Source organism: Mustela erminea, chromosome 15, assembly GCF_009829155.1.
Source record: "Mustela erminea isolate mMusErm1 chromosome 15, mMusErm1.Pri, whole genome shotgun sequence".
Lineage (NCBI taxonomy): Eukaryota > Metazoa > Chordata > Mammalia > Carnivora > Mustelidae > Mustela > Mustela erminea.
The window spans coordinates 20,674,625-20,685,779 of record NC_045628.1 but is presented as its reverse complement, the minus strand read 5'-3'; positions in this window follow the sequence as shown (position 1 = coordinate 20,685,779).

The window sequence follows — 11,155 nt, the reverse complement described above, 5'->3', positions numbered from 1 at the left end:
ACCTGAAAAGGCTATTGGTGACAAACAAAAGTTGTTGGAAATTGAGATATTATCCATTAACAATTTTATCCACTGTAATGATGACAGCTATATTCATATCTCAGGTAAAAATAATGTATATTTATTTCCATTTGGGATTTTAACTGACCTATTTTAAGGGTATAAGTTTATTGTAAGAGTGTAAGTTCTTATTGTATATTGACCTTTATTCAGTCTGGAAAGAGTTAATCCTCCCAAGGAGTTTTTGAGTGAGAAAAATTCTATCTGTGTACCCTGAAACTTCTCCCATTCTGAATATTTCCCTCAGGCAATCATTTATTTCTATATCATGTAGATAAGTTAGCATTTTCTCATTAATTTTGTATCTTTAACTAAGTGAACTACATTTTTTATTTAAGTGTCTATTTTGTACCTTTTTCTATTTAAGTGAATTCTGACCAACAGACTCAAAAATGTGAGACTTGTTGCTTTTTAGAATAGATTATTTCTCAAGTACATAACATGAATAATCATTATATAGAACAAATAGAGCATTTTTATTCTAACCATAGCCTCATGATTCTTAATCATACTACATGCCAATTTCAAAAATAATAAAATGTATCTTCTAAAACATTAAACACATTAAAACCCATCTGAAAATATAAACTAGGTTAAAAATGTACATTTTTAGCCTTACTATTGGATAGAATTTCAGGACTAAATGGAGAGATGAGGAGTGTTGTAATAAAATTTCAGCTGTTAACCTATGAGGTAAAGAATAGTATTTAAATGATTAATTTACTTTAGACACTAAGAGGATTTTTTTTAACACTTTTGAAAATACTTCATACTTGAGAAAGAGAGAAAAGGAAAAAAAGGAAAGCAACCTCTATTCATGAGGAAAGGACATTCTGCCTTCTGATCCCAAGAATTAAAACAGGGGAGAGGGTTTAAGAACATTGACAAGATCATACCCACAAATATCCAGAGATAAGTGTGATCCTAACACTGTGGTTTAAACAGATAATTAACTCCACACACATCAGTGTGGCAACAGTGGTGAGTGATATTGAAAGGTGGAAAGATGCTCTCACTGACCGGTGTGCAAAGTAAAAGGAGAGAAAAATTTTTGCAAACCATTGCTAACAAAAGTAACAAAGTAATAAGGGAGAAATTTGAAGCCTCTTGTCCACTGAGAGTAAAGATAGCAAAAACAAAGTCTACATTAAATTTAAAAATAGTATGTATCTGTGATCTTTTTATAACAATCTGATTAATTTTTAGAAATGCATCATATTTACTTTCTTTTTGCTTGCCAAATCCCAAACTGTCTTAGCTTTCTATATGGTAATGTACCACAGTTGACAGCTTTTAGATAACAGTTTGTATGCCATGATAAACTCAATCAGGAGCTGATCTTTTAGATTCAGTCTTAATCATCAGAAGTCTTAATGTCTTCATTTTTCTTTTTTCTCCACATCTCATCAATGTGTACTGGTAGCCCTGAAAAGAACTGATATTCTTCTTTAATCATTCAATGCTCCTGTAAATTTCACCTAGGATGGAATTTCAGGACTTTTTTTTTTCTCTTTTCTTTTCTTTCTTTCTTTCTTTTTTTTTTTTAATTTTTTTTGATAAATGAGATTATTGCCACTATTTTGCATCCATTGCAAAATGGGACTTTATCAATTTTAAAACTCTAAATAAATGATACTATGTGAATAGAAAGCAAAACCTAGGAGAATATATTTGTAAATAAGATATATGACAAAAGTCTTGGGCGCCTGGGTGGCTCAGTGGGTTAAGCTTCTGCCTTTGGCTCTGGTCATGATCTCAGGGTCCAGGGATCAAGACCCACATCCAGCTTTCTGCTCAGTGGGGAGCCTGCTTTCCCCCCCACCCCCCCCACCCCCGTGTTCCACTCTGCCTAATTGTGATACTCTCTCTCTGTCAAATAAATAAATATATAAAATCTTAAAAAAAGAAAGATATATGACAAAAGTCTTGCATCCATAATGCCTTTTTATTTTGTTCTTATTTTTCTAGGTTTTTGAGAAGAAAGTTTAGATTAATTTGAGACTTTTCCTTGTGCATGTATTTAGTGGTATAAATTTCTCAATATTGCACTAGCTGTGTTCTACATGGTTTGAAATTTTGTATGCCCTTTTCATTCAGTACAATGTATTTTTTTAAAGGAGATGGAGAGAAGTGAGTTGGGGGAAATCGGAGAGGGAGATAACCATGAAAGACTGTGGACTCTGACAAAAAACCTGAGCGTTTTGGAGAGGAGAGGTGTAGGGAGTTTGGGGAGCCTAGTGGTGGGTATTATGGAAGGTACTTATTACATGGAGCACTGGGTGTGATGCATAAACAATGAATTCTGGAACACTGAAAAGAAATAAAAAATCAAAATTAAAAAAAATCTCCTGAGACTTTTTTTTTTTATGCATTTATTTTTTTTATTTTTAAAATTTTTTAAAATTTATTTTCAGTGTAACAGTATTCATTGTTTTTGCACCACACCCAGTGCTCTATGCAATCCGTGCCCTCTCCAATACCCACCACCTGGTTCCCCCAACCTCCCACCTGAGACTTTCATTTTATCCTAGATTAAAAATGTATTGTTTCCAAATATTTGGAGATTTTCACATTATCTTCCTATTTATTTCCACTTTGATTCCATTGTGGTTGGAGGACACATTCTGTATGATTTCAATTCTTGTATATTACTAGATATTTTATTTGTGGCCTAGTTTTTTATCTCTCTTGATGGAACTTCTTTGAAAATTGAAAGAAAATGTGCATTCTGCTCTTGGTTAGTGGAATATTCTATAAATGTCAATTGGATAGAGTCATTTGATATTGTTGATTTTTTTTTCTGATTTTCTTGTTTGTTCTATCAATTTTTGACAGAGAGGGGTTGAAGTCTTTGATAATAACTGTGTAATTCAATTTCTCTTTTGTTTCATATGTTTCAAACATTTGTGGTTCTGTTTCTTGTTGCATATATACATTTAGAATTGCTGTCCTTCCTGTAGATAGGTCTTACATGGCAGTAGGAGAGTAAGAAAGCTCCCTGGGGTCCTTATTATAAGGCATTAAATCCATACAGGGCTCCACTTTCATGATCTAACTACCCCTTAAAGTTTCTGCCTCCTAATACCATCACCTTGGTGATTAGGTTTCAATATATAAATTTGGCGGGACACAAACATTCAGTCCACTGCACTGTCCACTCTTCAAATCTCAAGAGAGATCTCAGGAAAGACAATTCTGAACTGTACAGAAAGTCAGGCTTTTTTCTCTCATACATGCCTGATATAAATCCTTCATAGGATTTATCATAATCTGTAGGAGTTATGGGAGTATAAGAAGGATGTATTGTTTCCCTTTTCCATTTAAAAGTAAGTTCCATGAGGGCAGGAACTGTGCCTGTATTATTTGTAGCTGTATATTCAGTGCAGAGCATGGTCTCTGATATCCAGCAAATAGTCACTGATTGAAATTAATATTTATTTCCAATAATAATATAAAGATATATACATTGTTGTCTCATAAAATAATATTTTATATTGTATTAAAATATGAAAATGATAGATATGAAAGAGTTTGTTGATTTGCATGCATGTACAAGTAATGGATCATTTAGTCACACAAAAATTCTCAAAAAAGTTCATAATCTATTAATCTCTATTCTATTCTAAGATTCACCTGTGAACCTATATCATAAAGTACAATACCACTTATTTTCCAGTTGAAATAATTTGGAATCCGCTTAGGAAAACATAATATTAGGCTTATCACCAAGTGGATAATACCGTTTATTCTACCTCGTATTGAATACATACATAAATACATAACTCTGGTATGGTGAAAAAAATGACATCCAGTATAAACTTGTTAAATTTTTAAATTATTAATTTTATTTAAATTTAATTAGCCAAGTATAGTATGTCATTGGTTTTTGATACAATGTCAATGATCTAACAGTTCAGTATAACACCCAGTGCTCCTCACATCACATGCCCTCATGTCCCCCTACCAGACTCCCTTTCCACAACCCTCAGTTTATTTCCCAGAGTCAAGAGTCTCATATGGTTTTTCTCCCTCTCTGAGTTCTTCCCGGTCAGTTTTCCCTCCCTTTCTCTATTACCCTCTGCATTATTCCTTATGTTGCACATATGAGTGAAGACATATGATAATTGTGTTTTTCTGATTGACTTATTTCACTTAAAATAATACCCTCCAGTTCCAATGCAAATAGTAGGTATTCATTCTTTCTGATGGCTGAGTAATAGTCCATTATAATACGAACCAGATCTACTTTATGCATTCATCCAGTGAAGGACATCTTGGCTCCTTCCGTAGTTTGGCTATTGTGGACATTGCTGCTATGAACATTGGGGTGCACGTACTCCTTCTTTTCACTACATCTGTATCTTTGGGGTAAACTTGTTTAATTTTAAACACTTAGTTGTGTTGCCCTTCTTTGTTATCACATTTGTGAACTATGCAATAGCAACAACAGCAACAGATTAAAGAAGAAAAAAGGATAAAGTGGAGAAGTGGATTAGAAAGTGGGAAGGCAGAGGTAATGTATCTCTGAATGCCAATCTTCCTAGCTTAGAACCAGCAAAGAAAGTATTATTAAATATTTGTTATATTCAACCAAGGCCACAAAATTAAGAAGGGGAGGATGGAGAAAATGTGGTATAAAAAGAAGCACTAGTGAAGTAGATGTGGGAGCAATGAAAAATGAAAATAATTATGAGTGGAAGAATGAATGAAAAATACAACAATCAGTGGAAGGATGCATTATGTAATATATTCTATACATTGTAAAACCCTCAAATAATTTGTGTTTTTCCTAGACTACATTAATGTAATGAATTTGTATCCTAAGAAGAATTGGTCAAAGTTACTTTTAATTTGATGAAGTGTCTACGGAAAGTAACTTTATTTCTCTATTAGAATATAGAAGGACATAGTTTATCAGTCATTGTGTTTCTATGATATTAATATCATTACTATAAAATGCCTTAAACACTCTTTACCCATTCTTCTACACAGCTTACTTTGGGTAAGGGGAATTAGGCTTTTTAACCCACATGAGCTGAAAGATTTCTAGATTTGAGTGCATCTTTCATCTTCCCTCTGTTGTAAGGATAAATCAATAAAATAGCTTTTGTACCTGCACAAGTTGGAATGATTTAAGAAAAAGGGATTTTTACCCTTTTGTTGCTGATGTCACTGTGATAGAAGCTCTGGAGAAGCCACATTTTCAACCATATTCTCATGATGAAGTGGTGAGAGAGTGAGAAATGGATCACCAAGATCCCTTCTCTGTCACAGCTACAAACAGAAAGGAGCAACAGTTATTTATTCTTATAAGTAAAGATACTAACAGCCCCCCTCTGTGAATGTGATTATAAAATTCATTCCTCTATGACATGCATAAATTTCCTAGAATCCCTGTAGAGCCTTCTAGTGTGACTTGCAAGAAACATTTGAAGTGGTTTTTGTATTTGTTTAGAGACTTCTGCTCAGTGTTAATACTTCTTACATCTGCAGTTATGGTAAAATTCTACTTACATGTACACACAGAAACACAAATATGTTTTGGTCCTTTCTAAAGCCTTGCTCAGTTTAATATTAGCTTAAATATAATTGGCCTTAAGGTAAATTCAAGGTGGAGTCTGTTTCATTTTAGAGTGATATTTTTAAAAGATGTATCAATAACAATTCAGTTTGAGTTGATCAATAGCAATAAGGATTTTACTGATAAGGTACACTGTGCCCAACTCAGAAGAAAAGACTGGAATATTACCAGCAACTAGAGATTAACTATTTAACTTCCAGATATTACATACTGAATATGTAGAATAGACATAGAAACATTTTACGTAGGGTCAGAAGGAAATAGAATTATCAACAGTCATTGTGTTCAGTCATCTATCACAGAGATATCAAAACTGAAACTTAGTTTCTTTAGATAAGTAAGTATATTATGGGATTTAATTATATAGTGTACCTAAAATGATTCATACTTCATGGAAAATGTTTGTAAAGTTTGAAAAATATCCAAAATCTTATGTAAAATTTGCTTTGAAGGAAATATATGCAATATTCTGAGTAGAGTGTTTATAATCCAATTCTCTTTGTGTTCATAAACCCCCAATCCCAGGGTTAAAGAGCCCTGTACTAAAGCATTTGTGATTCAGAAGCACCATTCTTACAAAATATTAAAGGTAAAAGACTGTATATTGACAAGAAGAATTTAGTAAATTAGAAATGTCAGTACTCAAAAGGAAGGAAGCATTTATAAAATGGAGTCACCCAGAAAACCAACATTAAAAGATGAGGAAGAAAAATAAAAAACTTGACTAAACAGCTATTTATACAAAGATGCTTCTTTCATTAGACTGTTTGACATTAACTAGTATTATAAAGTTATGTGACCAATGTGCCCATTATCACCTCCTTGACACAATTATGAGATGAGACTTACCTCGGTTTTCTTGTTCTAACAACAAGCATGACTCTATATCCACTGCATAGTTCTTCAAGAATAAGAAGAACTTGTCCAGCACCCCCCTACTACACACATGTGTTCCTAACACACTTGCAGAGAAACACCCACACTTCTGCATTTTTATTTTAGCATTGTGATCATTTAGCACACAACTGGTCACATGTTAGTCGTTCGTTAAACTCTGATGCATCAAATTGATACATTAAAGGGAAGTCTCAATATGTATAGTTCACAGACACTTATTGCCATCCCAGATACAGAGAGATCTTGATTCCATAGGAGTGTTGCCACAATTAGGACATCCAGACTGCTGGTAAAATTTAGAGTTAATGCTTATAATAACATTAGCATTGGCAGTATCTTTCAAATAAAGCATGAAATAGATCTTGTAATGTCTTCAGATGCATACATTATGATAAACATGTTAAAGTGTTTTATGGGACAGTATTGCCTCTTTTTGTCTATAAATGAATAAAACACACCTATGTTTTACTTCTTGACCCAAGAGATGTACTTTTAGGTAACGTATCACCAACATTAGATGTTTTCTGGAATTGTATTGAAATATCCTAAACTTCAGTTAAGATTTAAAGTGCCTATCAAAAAAAAGGCAAATGATAAAAAAACTTGCTATGGAAAATTGGAGTATACTCTAATCTTGAAAGAAATCACAGCTAATATCAGCTATAAAGAGTTGATAAAGTCATAAAGAATGTGAAATTATCCTGAAATTTTTAATTTTTTACTAATATATGTTATATTTGAGAGGTAAAAAATGTTCAAAGTATTGTTATCTATCAACAAAATAAAATTCAGAAAGCTGACTCTAGTAAGTCTCAAGATATGGCTTTATGTCCATTAATTTCAAGATCCCAACTACGATTTTATATAGACCACCATACAATAAGTGTAATATAAATAAATAGTGAAGGAGACCCAACAAAAACTTACTCAGCTTTACTGTGTGCTGTATACTAGAAAGACACCTGCCATGTATCATCTCCAATAACTCCATCAGGTGACACAGCAGTCTGTTTTCAGTAGTTTGGGTGCAATCACAGAACTAAAGCCAATTCAATAATTCCAAGGGGGAAAAAAAACATACAAATACTAGTTTACTAAAGGAATTGCAGTTTACAGAATCTTGGCATGCTCATCACAAAAAAATAAGAGTGTTGCCAACATCTGGGGGCAGCTGCTGAAAAGACAAAGCAGCAGATACTGAATCCCTCACTGTACAAAAGCAATGGTTTCTCAAAATCACACCCAGAAACTGCTGCAATTCTCCAAAATCTCTGAAAAACTTCACGCCAACCAATTCAAGATACTGCTGCCAAATAAGTAGAAAACAAAAACTCAGGGAGAATTCTCTGTGAATGTCACATCTGGCCACAGTTGCCTCTGTTCCAGTCCATCTCATGCAAAGCTTTAATTTGATGCAAATCCGTGGCTTGCTGTGTTTGATAGCATCCAATTCGTGATGGGCTTCTCTAAGTGTCATGGTGTCTTGAGAGTTATGGATGAATATTCAGTTTTTGCAAGGGTCCAGCACCAACCTTTAGCTCTTAATCACAAGGTAGGGAGATATCTGCAGACCACAACATGGATTTGCTTCAAGGTACAAAATAGACTTGCTATAGACACTTCAAGAATCCTTGGACCCATTGAGTCAAATACTGAAGGCAGAATAGCTACCATGGAAACTTCCACCTATTCCAAACTTATAATTTTTGGGGGAAATGAGTCAGGGTAGTAAGTCCAAACAAATTGTAGGTTTGCTGCTGAAATTCAGAGATGCAGCAGGTATGTGTCTTTTCTGTGGATATGTAAATATGGTGTTCATCTTGAAGACAATATATTGACATGCATTATACCACTGAAGCCATACAGTCTTTGAATGTCCCCTCATAGTCATGTGATATATTTCTGAGTGTCTGGCATACATTTATTTTCTAAGGATCTATTCTATATCGTAACTCCAACTGAGCAGGTCCAATCAGAATGATTTTTGTCAAAATAGTAGATAAGCCTCAATGATTTGAGATAGAGAGCTGAAGAGTTGATACAGCTCTGACTTAAGACACTGAAGCTTTGATTCTGTCCTGGCCAAGAAAAGACAAACTTCCTTTCAGAGTCTTTCAGTAAATACAGAGAAAAGAGCATTCTCAAGATCAATAGCAACATACTAAGTACTTAGCACTCTTTTTATTTACTTTGGAGCAGAATCTTCTATTTGAGTCACTAATTGTTTCTTTTATTGTTGGACATTTGGAAAAGGTGAAGGAAAGAATGCTGGTGAGGGTGATACAAGTGAACAAGTGCTACCTCCTCTTGGAAATGGAGAGAAGAATGAGTCAGAGATAGGGGATCAAAGAATCAGAGGCAGACTTTTAAAGCCATATCTAAAAAAGTTAAAAGTAATAAAATTTGTTTTAGTAATATATTATACTTAATCCATCAAAACTGCCATCTAAACATGTAGTCAATAAAATAATTATTATCAAAATATTTTTACATTCTTTTGTATAGTACTAAGATTTTGAACTGCAGGGTATATTCCATAGTTACAAAATATCTCAAATAGAATGCTAAAGTTTCATAGGAAGAAATTGATTTGTATTCTATATTGTTTTAGTTTTAAAATTTAATTTATTTACTATTAAAGCAAACTAAAATTTTAATTCCTCAGTTTTACTAACAACATTTTAAGTGCTCAGTAGCTGCATGTGGTTGGCATCTGCCATATTGGATGGTGTGGCTCTGGAATATTTCTTTCTTTTTTTTTTTTTTAAAGATTTTATTTATTTATTTGACAGACAGAGATCTCAAGTAGGCAGAGAGGCAGGCACAGAGAGAGGAGGAAGCAGGCTCCCCGCCAAGCAGAGAGCCCGATGTGGGGCTTGATCCCAGGACACTGAAATCATGACCTGAGCCAAAGGCAGAGGCTTAACCCACTGAGCCACCCAGGCGCCCCTGGAATATTTCTCAACAAGCTTCCTATAGCACTTCAGCTCAGGCAGTCCATAAAATAACTGGTTTTTGTTTTGTTTTAATTATGGCCCAAAGTGCAAGTTTATACATATCCCATATTAACTATATTTTAATTTATTGAATTATGCCTTCAAAAATTATTTAAAATCTCTCCAGCTATTTATAAATGATAAGTAGGCAAACTGACAGAAACCTCATACAGACAGATTTTTCTGAAACAGATATTTCAAACGTGTGAAATATGGTTAGAAAAACCAAAACCAAGAGTTGGATATTTAACTGACTGTGCCACCCAGCCACCCCATTTAATTGAAGGTCAGTTAAATATCCAACTCTTGGTTTTGGTTCAGGTTGTGATCTCAGGGTGTGGAGATTCAACCTGTGTAGGGCTTCACTTTGGGTCATAATTAAAACAAACAAAGAAACAAACAAAAAACAGTTATCTTATGGACTGTCTGATCAGAAGTACTATAGGAAGCTTGTTGAGAAATATTCCAGAGCCACGCCATCCAATATGGCAGAGGCGAACCACATGCAGCTACTGAGCACTTGAACTCTTGCTAGTAAAACTAAGGAATTATTAATTTGGGTCCCCTCTCTTCTTTTGAATTAGTTTGGCCAATGGCTTACCAATTTTATTGATTCTTTCAAAAAACCAGCTTCTCATTTCATTGATGTGTTCTACTGTATCTCTAGTTTCTATCTCATTGATTTCTGCTCTAATCTTGATTATTTCCTTTCTTGTGTGTGGGGTTGGCTTAATTTATTGTTGATTGTCCAGTTCTTTAAGGTGTAAGGAAAGTTGGTATATTCTGGGTTTTTCAGTTTTTTTGAGGGAGACTTGGATAGCTATATATTTCCCCCTTAGGACTGCCTTTGCCATATCCCATAGGTTTTAGACAAAAGTGTCTTCATTCTCATTGGTTTCCATGAATTGTTTAAGTTCTTCTTTGATTTCCTGGTTGATCCAAACATTCTTAAGCAGGGTTGTCTTTAGCTTCAAAGTGTTTGAATTCCTTCTGAACTTTTTCTTGTGGTTGAGTTCCAGTTTCAAAGCACTATGGTCTGAGAATATGCAGGGAATAATATCAATCTTTTGGTATTAGTTCAGCACTGATTTGTGGCCCAGTATGTTGTCTATTCTGGAGAAAGTTCCATGTGCACTCAAGAAGAATGAGTATTCTGTTGTTTTTGGGTGGAATGTTCTGTTATATCTATGAGGTCCATCTGGTCCAATGTGTCATTCAATGCTCTTGTTTTTTGATTGATTTTCTGTTTGGATGATCTATTACTGAGAGTGGCATGTTAAGATACCCTCTATTAATATATTCATATCAATATGACTCTTTATCTTGATTAACAGTTGTGTTATGTAGTTGGCTGCTCCCATATTGGCAGCATAAATATTTACAATAGTTAGACCTTCTTCATGGATAGACCCTTTAAGGATGATGTAGTGTCCTTCTTTATCTCTGTCTACAGTCTTTAGTTTAAAATCTAATTTATCTGACATGAGAATCACTATCCCAGCTTTCTTTTGATGCCCATTGGCATGAAAGATGCTTCTCCATCCCTTCACATTCAGTCTGGCTGTATCCTTAGGTACCAAATGGGTCTCTTTTAGATAACATATGGATGGGCACTTTCATT